Genomic DNA, 19,699 nt, shown 5'->3' on the forward strand with positions numbered 1-19,699 from the left:
TATCGGTGGATCATCATAAACATCAATAAGCGTAGGAACAAATGGGGTTATAAAACTATTCAAATAGCAACTACCGATACCGATCAAACTAACATAAAAAAAAAAGATAAATCCTGCAATATTGTTATTGTTATTGACTATATGGTTGGAAATGGTAGATCAATAGGCATATCAGCAAATGGACTTATAAAATATTTACTGATCGGTGCATTCATAAAGTTGTATGTTATGATATCTGAGGATAAAAGATGGAAAGTCGACATAAAATATTTTTATAAAATAGGTGGGTCCCACTACATATTAAAAAAACAATCGGATTGAGCACCTTCCGAAACTCAATCAACTTACAAGATTTGATTACAGATGGTACGATGGATCCCACATTTTACGATTATGGAGGAATGTGTAAACAACATCAAAAGCAATCAAACGGGCCTCACAAACCAAATAGTAATATATTGATATCCATTAACTCAACGTAAACGTGGCATAAGTTTAAAATGTGATACTATTTTTTTTTTTAATCAAAAAGTTGAAATGATATTTTATTAGATATGATTTAGACACTAGATTATAATATCAACGAGTGCAACAATTATAAATTAGATATTTGAATAAATAATCTCAAGAGAGTGAATATATATCAATTAGTGCTAAACTACGTTCATTAGAGACTAGAATTAAAGTTTTTCATAAGAAAAAATAATGTCAGACTTTTTTTTGACAACTTTTCAATTGTATTTTAGAAATAATTATTGTGCTAAATATATTAAAACCTTTTGAATTGCACATCATTTTAAATTCTTTGATATATCTTTGAATCTTTATTAATGAATGCAAAACAACCACGTGAGCATAAATAAAGGATGTTTTTAAATATAGAAAAATAAATTAAAATATTTACAAAATATAGCAAAATTTTAGAACCATCAATAATCAGTATGACACAGAAAGCAAGAGGAGAAAGAGAGAGAATAAGAGAGAAATCCTCTCTATTTTTTTTCCTCGTTTGTTACATGACACCATTTGAGAAAATAATGGTGAGGGAGTTATAATCCTCTCCTCTTTAATTTTAATTAAATTAAATTCAAATTCAAAAATTTAGATTTATATATACACATATATATATTAATCGCTTATTATATATACAAACTATATGTTATATCATATATAATATAAACTATAATTTATTATATTCTCTCAAATAACCTAAGGTATTAATATAAATCATATTCATATTAATTTTAACTTATTGTTTTTATAGGAATGACATTCATATAAATTAATATTTGAATCACATCCAAATAACCCGTCTCAACAAACTATATAAATTTAATGTGAATCATATTCATATTAATTATAACACATAGTTTTTATGTCAATCATCTTTACATCATGAATATTTGAATCATATTCAAATATTTATTTCTCTCATAAAACTATATAAATTTAATATGAATCATATTCATATAATTAATATTTGAATCACATTCAATTATTTATTATTCTCATAAAACTATATAAATTTAATATGAATCATATTCACATTAAATTTTAACATATAGATTTTATATGAATCATATTCATACAATTAATATTTGAATTATAATCAAATATTTACTTCTCTCATAAAATTATATATGTATCAATATACGTTATTTAATTATATCTTATACAATTAATTTTCACTTTAAATTAAACCAAAATTAATTTGATTCTCATCGGTTCTCTTTGAGCTAACGAGAGGACCTTCATATAAATTAAAGCTCCAACAATATAAGATCAATTAATTAAACTTTTTTAATTAAATTTTCCAACAATCATTAACTGTCGGTCACTCCACTAAAGACTGATAGCTGAACTCTTCACACTATAGATATATTTTTGTGTCCATTGCATATAATCAATCAACAGTGCGTTGATCCTTCACAAATTGTTCGTAACTACAGCTAGGTCAAATTACCGTTTTACTCCTATAGTTATATCTAACTCCTTAAGTACCACTAATCCCTCTAATGAACAATTAGTCATAGTCCAACTATGATCGAACACCTCTCAAGCTAGGAGAGGGTGGTCGCCTCATTGTTCAAGCCCCAGAATTAGCCCTTATAGAAGCAATTTATCTTCTTATCCTAACTACAAGGAAGGAGTGAATTTCTTCTTGTGTAGTTGTGTTCCTAGCTCTCCAATCAGACGAGTCCCCAAAATGATAGATTTATTGAGTCAGCGAATTTGGCCATTCTCACCCATACAAAACAAATGATCGCCCTCATAGGCAAGAGTTCACAACTCACTAAGGATTAAGATCAAGTCACCTATGGTCATCCTACTGAAATGTAAATCCTTTTTGCAACGATGTTATTAAGAGAGACTTAATATTTCGCGATTCAATCTTTATACAAACTCTTTTGTATAGGATACCCTCACACACATGTTGATAATGGGTAGAAATACAAGTTATTATAGCTCAAATAAGTAAAACAATGAGAGAATGCAATGGTAAAAATGAGCAATATCATATCAAAAAGCGCTAAACTGAAGAAATTGCGATCGCATGTGCCTATCGCATAAAAGCAGTTAATTTACCTATTTTATGCAAGAAAAATGCGATGGCACAAGCAAAATTGTGATCCAAAGGAATTAAGCTTCAGCGCGCTTGAAGATTATGATGGAGCTATGCGATAACCTAAAAACACGCAACCGGTTCGATCAGCCCATTGCAATCAAGGAACCAACCCACCACAAGGCAAGATGTGATCAAAGATGATGCGGGCAACAGAGCAAATTTGGGAGTTGTATCCTTCCTTGACTCATTTTATTTCAATTTTGCACTTCTCGCATCTCATTTCAATATTGCTAAATTTTATTATCGCATCCTCTTTAGTTTGACGAAATCAGTGAATTTTGATTACTTTATTTTGTCACCGCATTCTTCCCCATACCAATTATGATTTCATGCCTTTATTTCTTACCGTATGTACTAGATCAACTTAATTTCAGGACAGTTAATTCATGAAACATTTCTAAAAGTTAGCGGTCCACCAACTTTCCTTCAAAACAATTTTTACGAAATTTCCTAAGAGCATCGCATGAGTTTTTCATCTATCAGCAATGAGGACATTGCTGTGTATAAATTTGGGGGTGCTAGTATTGTTATTTTCTACCTTGCTACTTTTAGAAATTTCAATCAAAAAAAAAAAAAAAATCATAACGTTGAGATCGGATCCCGCTCATAGTTGGATGTCTGCATGACACCCGTGAGGGCAAGCCAAAACGAAGGTGGGAATCATGATCAACGCATAAATCAAGAGATCACAACTCTACTGCCAAATAAAGAAATGGGGATGAGTTTAGACTGAGAAAGAGTGCCTTGATTGTAGTTGGATGCTCGCATGACACCCATGGGGGCAAGCCAAAACAAAGGCTGGGCACTTGGATCAGCGTAAGATCACAAAAGGAATATCTAAACTGCGCAAGGGTAAAAATCACTTAGAAACACCCCAGTTGGAGAAAGTTGAAATGAATCATGCGATGTCCTAGAAGCGAGTAAAGTTTTTTTGAAGGTTAAACTTGCGGTCCCTAAAAATTAGAAATATTTTAGGAAGGGATCAGGATAGAAATTAAGAAGGCGTTGGTTCATGAAATTTAAATAAGGCACCTTGAGAAGTCTTGGTAGGGTAAAAGTGGTTGACTTTTTAAAGAAAATCTTTAGTTTATGCTTGAGGACAAGCATTGTTTTAAATTTGGAGGTGTGATAACCTGAGAGAGTAGTCTAAAGATAGAATCTAGACTTGAGAGAGTCAGATTAGAATCTAGGCTTGAGAGAGTCGGATTAGAACCGTAAGCAAGAAATAGAAACTTAGATATAAGTTCTATCGCTATTTACACATTGCGTACACCCTAGAAGTAGGATAACCCTAGAAGTAGGATATGATGATATACAGTCACCTTGTTTTATGTGTGCATCATTCATCATCACATAGACAAGAGTAGAAGCTTAGACATAAGTCCTATCGACTTTTTCGTATACATCGCATGCGTCTTAGAAATAGGAATTATGACATTTTGCATTGAGAGATGACGTGCTTTTATTTGTGTGTAGCATGATCGCATAACTTGTGCATAATCTTATGAAGTATTAGCTAAACCCCTTCTCAACCCCTTCATTGCATACTCATTGTAACTCTCGATTTTATCAACTCTTCGTTCAGACTCCGTCGCATAGGAAATATTCTTAATCAAAACACCATCCAACTCATTTGTTTTCACCATCGCAAGAGAATCAAAGTAACTGTCGTATATTTACTTAGTAGTCCCTGTGTTCGACCCTGGACTTACCAGGAAACCTAGTGAGGGTTATACTTAGGTCTTATTAGGAAAAATTGCATGTTCATCGCATAACACATCACTCCAAACTCACACCATAATCGCATCACAATTCACACGCATCACATGTCTCCACAAGAATGATCAGGGTTAGATCATTTGTAGTACTTTACAATAATTGTAACAATTACAAAGCGGGTCGTATTAGTAGTATTACCAAGATAAGACACCCAACCTTATCCACATACTACAGACCATTTAGGTTATCCTTTAAACATGATCCACATGGGTATGCCTCTGTTGAGAATGGTGTCCTAAATCTCCTTGTCATCTCGTAGTTTGTAAACTCTGTATAAACAAATTTTTGTTAATAAAATAAGTGTTATTTTATAAGCATATACTCAATCTAATAAACTAAGATACGAGGTTATTTCATGTAATTTAAACAAGTATGTAGAGACATACAAGTAGATCTTGTTTAAATAGTAACCTAAACAATCTGTAGTAGATGCATAAGGTTGAGTACCTTATCCTGGTGACATTATGGATACAACCTGCTTTGTTGGTGTTACAAGTGTTGTAAAGTTCTATAAATAATCTGATCCTGATCATTCATGTGGAGACATACGAGCAGGGGTATCCTATACAAAGAGTTTGTATAAGACCGTACCACGAAATGATTAGTCTCTTTATATAACGCTGCTAATAATAGAGACTTACATTTCACTAGAATGACCATAGGTGACATGACCTGAATCCTGAGTGAGTTATGAACTCTTATTCATGAAGGCAGTCCTTTGTTTTATATGGGTGAGAGTGGCCAGATTGTCAACTCAACAAGCCTACGATTTTGGGGATTCGTCTGACTAGGTAGCTAGGAACATAACTACACAAGACAAAATTCACTCCTTCCCCGTTGCAAGGACAAATAAATAAATTGCTCCCTTAAGAGTTGATTCCAGGTCTTGAACATAGTCGCTACACCTTCTCCTAGCCCGAGAGGGACTTGGTCATAGTGGGACTATGACTTATTGTTCATTAGAGAAATCAGTGGTACTTAAGGAGTTAATGTAACTACAGGGGCAAAATGGTATTTTGATCTAGCTATATTTACGAGCAATTTGTGAAGGGTCATCACATTGTTGATTGGTTATATCCAATGAATACAGAAATATATCTGTAGTGCTAAGAGTGCAGCTGTTGGTCTTTGGTGGAGTGTTCAACAGTTAATGAATGGTGAATAATGTAATTAAAAAGTTTAATTAATTATTCATGTACCGTTGGAGCTTTAAGCTATAGGTCCATGAGGTCCCCTTGATAGCTCAAAAAGGTTTAGTTGAGAATCAGTTTTTGGATTAATTTGAATTATTCAAATTAATAGAGGGATTTAATTATATATGATATAATAAAATTATTTCAATTATATATGATATAATTGTCATAATGTATTTGATGCATTATAGCTTAATGGGAGGAAATAAATATTTGAATGAGATTCAAATATATTTTCTATGGATTGGATTCATAGTTATTAAATATAATATAAATATGATTTATATTAAATGCCATATAATAGAGAAAAGAATCTATAGTTTACATTGAATGTGATACAATATTAAAACTATAGGTTATATGTTATATTTGATATAACATATAATTTAATATAAATATAATTTGATAAGTTAGTTATCATATTTATTTATATTATATTATTATTTGAATAATAAGGAAGAGAGTTACAACTCCCTTCCCCATCTTTTCTCTCCACCCATTTTAGTGGAAGTGGTTATCTTTTAGGCAAGAGGAATAAAAGAAAAATAGTTTTTCTTCTTCCTCTACGTTTTTTAATGTTGTTGCTGAATGATAGAGAGAAAATTTTTACAGAAGAGTTCTGTGTCTTTGTCTTGGGCGAATAAAGTTCTCAATCTTCTTCTTCCTCCACCTTAAGCCATTTCCCTCCTAACCAAAATAGTCAGAGCCTATCACTCCTGGATTCTCATCCTGAGAAGACCAAGGTAACACTATGGTAGTGTTCGGATTTTGGTTCGAGATCGATCTTGAAGAAGGTCTTCAAGTTATTCGTGACTGTTCGAGGGAAACGCAAAGAAAAGTTCTTCAAAGGTTAAGTTTCTTGAAACCTATTTTCGTGTAAAAGCATGTTGTAATTTAATTTTAAATGCATATCTATTTGTACGTTTACTGTAAATTTTGTATTTGATAATTAATGAAATTTGGTCGATTCACTTCCGCTCAAGGTTCTCCTCATACGAGTTCCTTCAATTGGTATCGGAGCCAAGTTGTAGGATTCTGATTCCAAATTCCATTTTTGTATTGAATCGTTTAATAGTACTGGTGGGTTTTATAATATGCATTCCGTTTATGTGATAAATGTTTGTGAATGGCTTTGTTGATGGATTTTCAAGATAGAAATCTCAGTTTAAGGCTTTCTTTAAATTTACAAAGTTGGTTTGTAAAGGGCCCTTGCGTTTTTGGGCATTATTATTACAATTGAGTCTGTAAATTTGTTAGTTTTGAGTCGCTTGCGGTGTTTCGAAGGCTTCAAAGAAGGGTTGCGGTTTGTAGTTTTGATGGAGAAGACGAAACAGAGGTTTCAGATCATGTAGCTAGAGCTAAAGGATTGAGTAGCCTTTGTTATGCGATCATGTAGAATTTGCTACACAATTGTGTAGCATTTGCTAAATGATCACATAGCTAATGCTACACGATTGTGTAGAGTTTGCTACACGATCATGTGACGTTTGTAACAAGATCGCATAGGCGCTCGGCTGCTGAACGATCGTGCGACATTGGATACTCGACACATGCTTGCGTGCTACATGATCGCATAGACTATCTGTTGGGTTTTATATCCTAAAACTCACAGTTTGTAAAATGATAAACATATTCTATATTCAATATACTTATTATTGATTTTTTAAATTGTATGAAAGTCTAAATACAATAAATTAATACCAATGACTATTGTATGAGTATTTGAACTTTACATGGAGACATAAGAATGGATCAGGTTCGAGTAAATAGTCAAAATGATCTATGGTACATGAGTAAGATTGGGTACCTTATTCTGGTAACACTATTGGATGTAGCCTACTCTGTAGTTGTTACAAAGAGTTGTAAAGTGCTACATACGATGTGATTCTAATTTGTACATGTTATGACATGAGGAGTAGGGGCGTCCTATGCAATGAGTTTGCATAAGATCGGACCAAGAAATAAGTCACTCTTACTTTATAATGTTGTTTACAATACAAAACTGACTATTTCACCTAGATAACCTACGTAACTCGATCTTGATCCTGAGCTAACTATGAACTCCTGTTTATATGGGATTTCCCTTAGATTTTCATAGATGAGGGTTGGCTCAACAGCGTCGGCTCAATAAGACTCCCATTTCAGGGGTAAGACCTAATAGATAGCTGGATACATAGGGTGCAAGATGAAGTTTACGTCTACCCAATTTAGGGATAGGAGAAAGGTTGTTCTCTCAAGTACTGAATCTAGGTCTTGAATAAGGGGCCCCACCCTCTCACTGGGCTGAGAAAGTTTGGTTTAGTGATTGGATCACAAACCAATTGTTCATTATAGGATTAGTAGGAACTTGAGGAATAAGACATAATCTCGGGGGTAAAACAAATATTTGACCCAGCCGTTATTACGAACAACCTGTGAAGGGTCGACTTGCTGATTATGGTTAAATCATGTGGACATAATATATCTACAGTGAGGGGAGTACAACTGTGGGCTTTAGTGGAGTGACCCATTAGTTAACGAATGGGAATTAATCTGATCTAATCAATTTAGTCAATTAATCTTGGATCGTTGGAGCCCATGATCTATAGGTCCACGAGGTCCCCCTACTAGCTCGTAACAGACTAGCTCTAAAATAGCGTGATAAGTTAATTTGAATCGTTCAAATTAGAATTAAGGGAATTAGTAATTATATGAGATATAATTACGTGTTTAATTTTGAGAATTAAACGGAATAGGAGAACTTATATATTTAAATATGATTTAAATATATAAAGATGGATATGTGTTAAAATTAATTTAATATTTGATATTAAATTAATTAAGTTTTATTTAATTAATTTATGAAATTAATTAATATTTTTCAGTTTAAAATCAAAATAGATTTTATAAAATCATTTTTTTGATTTTATGATAAAATTGGAAATTTAGAAAAGCAAAACACAAAATGGAAAAAGTGGATTTTCCTTTATCCATCTCCTTAGTTGCTCACACAAATAACATATTCTTTGCCTTGTCTTCTCCAAGCATGAGCTGCAACTCATGCAACTCTCTCCTTTGCATGTTGATCTTCAATATAATGAAGAGATTGGAGTGAAATTTTGGCATGCAATCTATAGATAATTATAGAGAAAATTCAGGTTGAAGGAAAGGTTCTTCACCAAGATCGCTGCTGTGAGCTTTTCTTCGTCATCCCTTTCAAGATTGTTCTGAGTCCCACAACTCAATGTAGAGCATCAAGAGAATAATGGGGAAGATCTTGAGGTGGTCTACAATAAGATTTGGAGAAGATATCATCTGGAGAAGGTGCTTTGAAGAAGTTCTACAAGAGGTATGTCTTGAAACTCACTTGTTTTGCAAGTGCATGCTTTATATTTTGCCAAAATTAGTGAATTAAAGTGCTTAGATGATCCTTGTACTTCCACTGTTGTTGATACAATCCTACACTATCATGCTCATCGCATAGTCATTAGCTACGTGATCGCATAGTGTTTCATACTCGACGCGTAGCTGCTCGACACATGGTGTGTTTACTATACGATCAACCATTGTTGTGTCTCTATTTCTCATTCATATTTCCACTGCTTAATCTGTTAGTTAGGAGTAGGAGTAGTTTATAGCTTATAACCCCCATCATTCTTTTATTTATCTGCCGCAAACACATTACCGCATACCCTTTAGCTATAAATCCCTGAGTTCGACCTCGGATCACCCAATAAACTTGCGTTCTCGTTATACTTGGTGAGAGCACAAGAAAACTTGTGATGAGAATACATGGTCATTGCATATGAGATTAACGCATACATTCCATACTGACACATGACCACCAACGCACGAGAACCAATGCATAACCTAAGACATGCATCGCATATATTGCATTCCACTAATTTACGTCATCAAGTTTTTGGTGCCGTTGCTGGGGACTTGTCAACTAATAGTTTGTTGAGTTTTGTGTTCTTGCAGGCAACCCTTTTTACCTTGGGAGTATTATAGCTTGTGCGACCAAGTTGCAAACAATATTGACGTGTAGGCGATGTACCGAAAACCAGTATTGACCCCAAGATAGAAGGGCAATCAGTCGCATGAGCTGAAGGTAATTCCAAGAATGTGGTGAACAACCTGCGCCTAACAATTGTCGGAAGTTCTAATGGTCAGGGCGAGCTCCTTGACCTGAGCAGTTGAGAACCATTTCCTACATGGAAGACTCCTTGCGGTGACCTCACTCCAATTTCTCCAGGGACATCTTCTACTCTATCTTTACCTTTCTTTTCTAGTTTAGCTTATTTTTATTGTTATTTTTGATATACGACTGTTTCCTTGGATATGGTGTGTTTACTTCTTGTAGGTGTGACAATAATTCTCCTCGATGTGCAGTACAACGGAAGAATTCCCTCCATCCTTCAACACATGGCTTCGATCGCATTAAGTTTAAAGCATGGTCGCAAGTGTATTCTACTCAAGGTTCTTTTCTTGTTATCTTTTATGCATTACCCTTTTGGAATTCTCTCTGTCCAATTGCTTTCCTTTGCGATGCATCTATGATGGTACGTATAATTCACTACATTTGCCAACTAAGTATCACAAAGCTCACCTTACTTTTAATAGCTTCTTCAAACTTTAGTAATGTTACCATGCGTAAACCGCTATTCAAACATTTGTTACCGCATTCCTGTTGAGTTTGTCTTTAGCTTTGCAGCGAGACTGCTGCCAACCTCTAAGTTTAGGGGTTATAGCGATCGTGGAGAATTGCGTTCACTACATTGCGATGTCATTCAAAAAAAAATCAGAAATAACAACTCCACTGTCAACACAATGGGAAAATCCATGTTGATAAGAGTTTAGTTGTGAAAGGCACTTACCCGTAGTTAGATGTCTGCATGACACACATGGGGCCAAGCTAAAACGAAAGTAAGTCGTCAGGATCAACACATAAATGCAACTCCTCTGCTGGTGCAAGCCAAATTCAGCCAAGACAAGAGTTGAGTTGAATATGGCACGCAACCGAAGTTGGCTATCCGCATGATATACGTGGGGGCAAGCCAAAACGAAGAGCGTAACCAGGTTAAACGGCGCATTCCAATAACCAATTGCAAGGCTTTGAATTGTTTTGAATGAACGCATTCTTAAAAGCTAAATGCAAAGTTGCGGGGAATGAGTAAAAAGTTTTTTAGCAGAGGCTTGTCGAATTGAAGCTTAGAAAAGATCTCTTTGGAGAAGTAGCCGAAGTGGAGGAGAGCGTTGTTGCCATGGTTAGAGGTATGAGTAAATTATATTCTAAGAGGCCGGTCATCGCAAAGGAAAGCCAGATGGTATGTTAAGAATTTCTTGAGTATAACTCATGCTTGAGAACAAGCATGATTCTCAGTTTGGGGGTGTGATGACGGGCAGAAATGTACATCATTATAGGCCTTTTATTTATAATTATGAGGGTTATTAAGTAGAATATGCGGCGATTATGCTAGGAATTCATGAGAAAATGAGTTTGCATCGATCGGCATTAAGAATCTCGGCTAACCCACTATTATGTGTTATTATGCGTTCAACTATCTATCTTTGTAGCCAATGCAAGAAGTGGATGCATACGCGGGAACCGGGCTATCGCAAAGACGACTGCATGCAAGGAATTTCCCCATCGCAGAGGCGAACGCATACATTCGACGCATGGATGTTGTGACCATCAAGCGCATGCGTCCATCGCATAGAAGTTGCGGCTGTCAAGTGAATGCGGTCATCACAGAGAAGCTGTGACCGTCAAGAGAATGCAATCATCGTAGAGAGATTGTGGCTACATAATGATAACCTTAATAGAAGGGACGACTGCAAGATTGGTGGAATACAAGCATGAACGCATACATTGGGATTATAAAAAAGATGATGTTGACATTTCACCTACCACGCCGTTAGCAACAGAGATTCAGAAAAGGACCATCACGCCGTGAGTGTCAGATTTAGAGCAGGCCCATTAATATTGTCGGCGAGCAAGCTCTATAAATAGAAGCCGTTGAGTAGAATTTTAGATCATCCAAGGTTTTCTGCCTTAGGGCAGATCCTTGTGATGCAGACGAAAGCATGAGAAGATAGCTTGAGAGTTCTTCATCTCCTTCATCCATTCCGAGTGACGACCAGAGCTTTCGCCAGAGTTAGAGCTGGAGAAAGTTTGCTCCACCGCCCATTCATGGCACCACCGGCAGCCCTGACACACATCCGTTGGAAGCAACACATTACTTCCAGTTGGTCCTTCCATTTCTCTTCTTTCCTTGTACTGCATTACATTTTGGCTTAAGGAATTAATACATTTTGTGATCAATGCATTTCTATATTTTTCTTCGATTCCATCTCCATATTCTTTTACTTAGTATCCTTTACTTTCATTGCATCACCGAGTAAGATAGCTAGAGTATCACATACTTAATCACGTGTCATAAGGATATGAAGCATGTAGCAAACCACATGGAGGTGTGCATTGCGTGAGTGTTGTGAGAAAACCTTATTTGCTTAGTGTGAAGCTGTAGCAACGCTTGTCTATAAGCAGACACAATGTTTGTCTATGAGTAGAATCAGCAACAACTAACTGCTCGGGAGGGTAAGTGGTTGATCGCATTAAGCATTGTAAGCAAGTGTTCACTAGAGATAGGAATAATCTTACATCAGCCAGGCTTATGTGATTACCTTGTCTTATGTATGCATCCATCACCTCTTTATAGCTACTCGAGAGAGAGTCTAAAGAAAGAACCTAAGACTTGAGAGAGCTCGGTTAGAATCGAGGCTTGAGAGAGCTAGATTAAGATCGCATAAGCAAGAATGGAGACATAGGAATAAGTTCCGTTTACGATTACACATCGCGTGCGTTTGCATCAGGTGTGTATAGCATGATTGCATAGGTTTGCGTTGGCTGGGGTTACCCTTGCGGTCAAGCTTAGGATTGCGATGAAGACATCTTCACCATGTTATCTATTTTTTCTTGCATTTTACTACGCGTCAACTGTTGTCGTGTCTCTACCTCTCATTCATATTTCCACCGCTTAATCTATTAGTTAGAAGTAGGAGTAGTTTATAGCTTATAACCCCCATCATTCTTTTATTTATCCGCCGCAAACACATTACCGCATACCCTTTAGCTACAAGTCCTTGAGTTTGACCTCAGATTACCCGATAAACTTGCGTTCTCGTTATACTTGGCGAGAGCACAAGAAAACTTGTGACAGGAACGCATGGTCATTGCATATGAGATTAACACATACATTCCATACCGACGCATGAGAACCAACGCATTACCTAAGACATGCATCACATATGTTGCGTTCCAATAATTTACGTCATCAAGTTTTTGGCGCCATTGTCGGGGACTTGGCAACTAATAATTTGTTGAATTTTGTGTTCTTGCAGGCAACACTTTTTACCTTGGTAGTATTGTAGCTTGTGCGACTAAGTTGCAAACAATATGTACGTGTAGCATGGCGCTCTTGTTTGATTACTTCAGCATTGCAATGCTAGTTCTAGTGTTGTGATGTTGCCTTGATTTTCTATAAATATCTCTTTCGGTTTTAGGTCAAATTATACTGAAAATTGTGTTGTGTTTCAATGGAGACCAAGGAGAGGCCATGACTTCTTCCTTTTCCTTTATGTTTTCAGTATCTTTGGGTTAGTTTTTGTTTTATTTTCGGATTATGGACGTTTGTTGGAACGTATCTCGTTGGTTTATCTATGAATCGAAGAGGTAATCCTTTTATTTAGTCATTGGATCGAGCATTCTTTTAATTTGATGAGTTTTCTGTTAATGTTTGTGCTTTAAATTAGAATTGTGTTTTTCTTTAAATCTTGCATGATTTAGATTTTCTTTTCTGTGAAAAATTGATGCCCCTATCATGATCGCATATCTTAGCTAGTAAATTCAAGCTCGCACGTATCCTTGTAATCGTCCATGATTTGAGTTTACCTTGTAACATTGATTAGATGAGAATGCCTAGATGTATAGGCTGTCCTTTAATCTTCGCATCGCATATTTAATCCAAATTTAAAGAATAAATTGATTATTTGAACATGGCTTTTCTTTACACTTAATCAACATAGTTGAATCTTGAATCTTAATGCACGTGTTTTTGGTTTTTTATGGCCACTAAGGACCCAATTGCGTCTAGGAGCATGTAGATTAGTTAGGGCACAGTCTTTCCAATCTTAATTACGAATTAGGACACTTGATTGGTTTTGAATTAATTAATTGTAGACCTTTGTGGAGAGTAGTTAATTCGCATCAATTGCGTAGCTATGCATGCATAATTCGATAACATGATATTTTGGCGGAAACCAATGATTTAAATTACATTGAATGGCTACTTGATCCGATAACTAGATGAATTCATATCATTTGTAACATTTTTCCAACAAGTGTAACAATTATAAAGTGGGTCGTATCCATAATATTACCAGAATAAGGTACCAAGCCTTATCCATCTACTACAAACCATTAAGGTTATTACTTAACCATGATCCTCTTGTATGTCACCACATATACATATATGCTACATTAAATAACCTAGGATCTTAGTTTGTTGGTTTTGGGGTTAATGCAAACTAAATGTTAAATAAAATAACACTTTGTTTTATTAAATAAATGATTCGGTGTAAAATAATTTACAAACTATGAACCCACGATATTTAGGGTATCAACCTCAATACTTATATGGCATAAAACATTGAAAGGTGATTACTTCATTATAATAAGCTAAGATATGAACGGATCTTTTTGCATAACTCAGATGAATGTTGTAGATCTTCTCAACCCATACTTTATTCATTGATTCTCACTCATTAAATGCATGTTGTTTATAATTGTGTTGCATCTTCACCATCAATGCATCTCATTCCTCTCATTCAATGCGCAATCATTCCGACTTTTAATGCATCCTCCTTTTACCATCATTCTCCACCCACCTTCACCTTCCCTTTTTATTGCATTTGAATATTTTTTTCCCATTTTATTTGCACAAAGCATCATCAATTAAATTGATTAAATTCTATTTTGTAAAATCCATTAGCACCTAAAAAAAATTATTTGCACCAAAGTTTCTGTGTACTGTGGTACTTGCCAGGACACTCTGAAGCTTACACTTAGATTTGATAGGAGATAACTTACGTAACTTAAAGAATAATAAAAGAATCAATTAACAATTTTAATCAACACTTCACCAAATACAACAAATATCATAATAAAGGATTGGTTTAGACATATTAATGGTTTTCCTTTGTTTTTAGATATTTATCAAAATGGGGATCTAAGTTTAGACGATCTTCATAATTTCACATACTTTTAAGAACTCAAGTACTAAAGAGAAATAAAGTTCAAATCTCATAGACGAAAAGTATACTTTACGTGTTCTTATTTTTTTTAATAAACATTATTTTTTTTAAAATTTTCTCAATAAAACTGATAGTGACTTTATTTCTTTTAACATACACCAACCTATACTATTAATAACTAAATACTAATAGATATGAATTAGCCAACCTAATAGGCATACTTTACTAATATGTCCTCAACCGAGATAACAGATATTCTAATTCCATTACCTCAATAAATATATATATATATATATATATTAAAATGAAGAAAGGGAACTTAAAGGTTTCTTGTTGAAGAACCTTTATAATATAGATTTTATTGATATTTTTATGTATACCAAAACAACTTTGAATATTGATGTCAAACTCTCTAATTCTCAATGTTGGGTTGTATGTCCTAAAACTTGCAGTTTTTAAAGTTAAATATATTCTATTATCAATAAAGATGTTATTCGACATCACTTCAATAAAGTTGTTATTGAATATAAATTGCACTTATAGGGTCTAAATCCAATAAACTAATATCCATGGCTATTATATGAATATTTGAACTTTATGTGGAGACATAAAAGTGGATTAGGTTCGAGTAAAGAGTCAAAATGATCTATAGTATATGAATAAGGTTGGGTGCCTTATTCTGGTAATACTATCAGATGTGGCCCACTCTGTAGTTGACATGAGGAGTGAAGGCATCCTATGCAATGAGTTTGAGTAAGATCGGACCAAGAAATAAGTCACTCTTACTTTATAACATTGTTTACTGTTTAAGACTGATTATTTCGCTTAGATTACCTAGGTAACTCGATCTTAATCCTGAGCTAACTATGAACTCCTGTTTCTTCGGGATTATCCTTAGATTTGCATAGGTGAGGGTTGACTCAACAGTGCTGGCTCAATAAGCCTCCTGTTTAAGGGGTAAGACCGGGTAGATAGCTGGGACATAGGATGTAATAAGGATTTCATCCCTACCTGATTTAGGGATAGGACAAAGATTGTTCTCTTAAGTAATGAATCCAAATCTTGAACAAGGCACCCCACCCTCTCATTGGCCTGAGAGGGATCCGGTTCAGTGATTGGATCATAAACCAATTGTTCATTAGAGGATCAGTGGAACTTAAGGAGCAAGATGTAATATCAGGGGTAAAACAGCATATTGACCCAACCTTTATTACAAACAACCTATGAAGGGTTGCCTTACTAATTATGGTTAAATCAGGTGGACATAAATATATATCGGAGAGCGGTAAAGAAAATTGAAAAAAAATAGTGAGAAGAGTGCAACTATCGAACTATAGTGGTGTGACTTAATAGTTAATGAATATTGATTAATTTTGTTTAAAGAGTAGTAGCCAATTAATCTTAAATCGTTGGAGCTCAGAATCTGCAGGTCCATAATGTCCCTCTACTAGCTTGTAAAACATCAACATCTTGAATTAAAAATTGAGTGAATTTGGAATGTTATCAATTTGAAGTGTTCAAATTGAATTTGAAATTGAAATGTTCAAATTGCAATTAGGGTTTAAACTCGAATAAGTTCAAATTCAAATTAAGGTTTGTATAATTATATTTGTTATAATTAAACGTTTAATTTATTGAAATTAAACAAAATTGGAGAGTTTATAATATTTAAATATTGATTTAAATATTAATTACATTAATAGGATTCATGTTTAAAATTAGATGTGTGGTTAATTTAATATTTTGATATTAAATTATTATTTAATTAATTTTCAATTTCTCAAAATATTATATTCAATAAATTTTCTCCAATTTAATTAATATTCAATGAACATTAAATCCTATTAATGTTTATAAATATTATTGAATATTATATTTTGAGAAATTGAGTTTATAATATTATATTCAATAAATTTTCAATTTAACAAAATTGGAGAGTTTATAATATTTTGAGAAATTGAATTTTGATGTTTTAAATTTAATTAATTGTGAATTAATTAGATCAAATTTTAGTTAATTTTCTAATTAATTAAAATTTGAATTTAAAAATATAAAAATTGGAAATTGGATTTGAGTGGGATCTTCCAATATTTTCACCAAATTGAGGTGTTCCTCCCATATACACACACAAATCCCATTTTCATACATGCAATTGAGGTGGCTTTGAGATGTCTCCTTCAGTGCCTGCATGAAAAGTGTGGATCAAACAATTCAATTTGTGAGGATAAAAAAGAAAGAAATTGGAAGAACTATAGGGAAAATTTTCAGCTGAGTTCTTTTCCTAGACTTGAAAACTCATCCCTTTGCCTTCACAAATTCAGCTCAATTGTGAGTTCCACCACTCAAATTCAAGGTTAAGAATAGTAGAGAAGATCCCTTGGCGGTTCACTGTTGAATTGAAGCTGAAATTACAAGAAGAGCAGCTTGAAATAGGGAGAATTCATCAAAGGTATGTTGTTGAGAAACTCTCTGCTTAAATTTTTGTTTCAACATGTTTTAGAACTCAAATTAAATGTAATTAGAGTGCTTACTGATTCTGTTTACTTCATTTGCATGTTATCTAATCCTATCACTCTAAACATAGATAAAGACTAAAGGTATAAAATAAATAGAATACTACTATCATCCCAGAAGACCTTGAAATATAAGATATACATAAATCCACTTACTAGATTAGTTATTTACAACTAAACAAAGAAAATGGTTGATATGTTAGCTAATTCATAAAATAGTAATGGGGATGTAGCTCAGATGGTAGAGCGCTCGCTTAGCATGCGAGAGGTATGGGGATCGATACCCCACATCTCCATTTTTGGGATCCTTACTTTCAATGAAGCGGTTTATATAATAAGCTCTAATTTTATTTCATTCTAGTTTTGTAATGTACAACATATATCTATTCTAATTTTTTATTAAAAAAATTATTTTAATTCTTTCTTTTATAGTACTAGCAGTAGGAAAATAAAAAGGATACTACTATCATCCTAGAAGACCTCCAAATATAAGATATACAAAAATTCACTTACTAGATTAGTTATTTACAACTAAACAAAGAAAATGGTTGATATGTGAACTAAATCATGGAATAGTAATGGGGATGTAGCTCAGATGGTAGAGCACTCGCTTAGCATGCAAGAGGTATGGGGATTGATACCCTGCATCTCCATATATGTGTTCCTTATTCTCAATGAAATTGGTTATACATTATGATAAGCTCTAATTTTATTTCATTTAGTTTTTTAATTTACAACATATATCTATTCTAATTTTTGGATTAAAAAAATTATTTTAGTTCTTTTTTTTTTTTATATAGTACTTTAGTGATAAGAAAATCAATAGAATACTACTATCATCCTAGAACACCTTAAGATATAAGATATACATAAATCCACTTACTAGATTAGTTATTTACAATTAAAAAACAAAATGGTTGATATGTTAACTAATTCATGGCATAGTAATGGGGATGTAACTTAGATGGTAGAGCACTTGCTTAGCATGCGAGAGGTATGAGGATTGATACCTTGTATCTCCATTTATGGGGTTTTTTATTTTAAATGAAGCTTGTTATAATTATTTTAAGCTCTAATTTTATTTCATTCTAGTTTTTTAATGTACAACATATATCTATCCTAATTTTTGGATTAAAAAATTTCTTTTAGTTCTTTTTTAAATAGTACAGTAGCGATAGGAAAATAAATAGAATACTACCATCATCCTAGAAAACCTTGAGATATATGATATACATAAATCCACTTATTAGATTAGTTATTTACAACTAAACAAAGAAAATGGTTGATATGTTAACTAATCTGTGGTATAAGATTGAGGATGTAACTCAGATGGGAGAGTACTCGCTTAGCATGCGAAAGGTACGAGGATTGATACCCCGCATCTCTACTTATAGGTGTCATTATTTTCAATGAAGCTGGTTGTATATTATTTTAAGCTCTAATTTTATTTCACTCTAGTTTTTTAATGTACAACATATATCTATTCTGTTCTTTTTTATAGTACAGTAGCGGTAGGAAAATAAATAGAATACTACTATCATCCTAGAAGACCTCGAGATATATGATATACATAAATCTACTTTCTAGATTAGTTATTTACAACTAAACAAAGAAAATGGTTGATATGTTAACTAATTCATGGCACAATAATGGGGATGTAGCTCAGATGGTAGAGTGCTCACTTAGCATGCGACAGGTACGGGGATTGATACCCCGTATCTCTATTTATGGGGGTCATTATTTTCAATGAAGCTAGTTATACATTATTTTAAGCTCTAATTTTATTTCTCTTGCTTTTTAATGTACAACATATATCTATTCTAATTTTTGGATTAAAAATTTTGTTTTAGTTCTTTTTTTTTTTTTTTTATAGTATAGTAGCTGTAGAAAAAATAAATAGAATACTACTATTATCCTAGAAGAACTTGAGATATAAGATATCCATAAATTCACTTACTAAATTAGTTATATTCAATTAAACAATGAAAATGGTGGATATGTTAACTAAGTTATAACTTTTTGTTAGCCTAGTAATGGGGACGTAGCTCAAATGGTAGAGTGTTCGCTTAGTGTCACAATCACTCTTTCAGGAGCTTCTCTTAGCGATTGTGCAGCACTTGTTCCCGCTCACGAACAAGTCAGCCAACTTGAATACAGACTGCCGGTGGCACACCAAGTGCCTCTCGCAACCACCACCCCCGTTTTAGGGAAAACGATTTTAGAAAACGGGTTTGGAGAAAAGGTTTTCGTAAGCAGTTTTTGTGAGTGCAAATAAAGAAAGAAAGATTGTACTA

The 19,699-nt window shown here is 33.7% G+C and overlaps 1 non-coding gene across 1 annotated transcript; it reads left to right on the plus strand.

The window, feature by feature from the left end:
- The first annotated feature begins 17,628 nt into the window (after positions 1-17,628).
- On the plus strand, positions 17,629-17,701 carry TRNAA-AGC (transfer RNA alanine (anticodon AGC)). The gene has a single exon. It is a non-coding gene; the product is annotated as a tRNA-Ala (tRNA).
- The last annotated feature ends 1,998 nt before the right edge of the window (positions 17,702-19,699 follow it).

Source organism: Benincasa hispida, chromosome 7 (assembly GCF_027475165.1).
Source record: "Benincasa hispida cultivar pf3 chromosome 7, pf3_genome.v1.1, whole genome shotgun sequence".
NCBI lineage: Eukaryota > Viridiplantae > Streptophyta > Magnoliopsida > Cucurbitales > Cucurbitaceae > Benincasa > Benincasa hispida.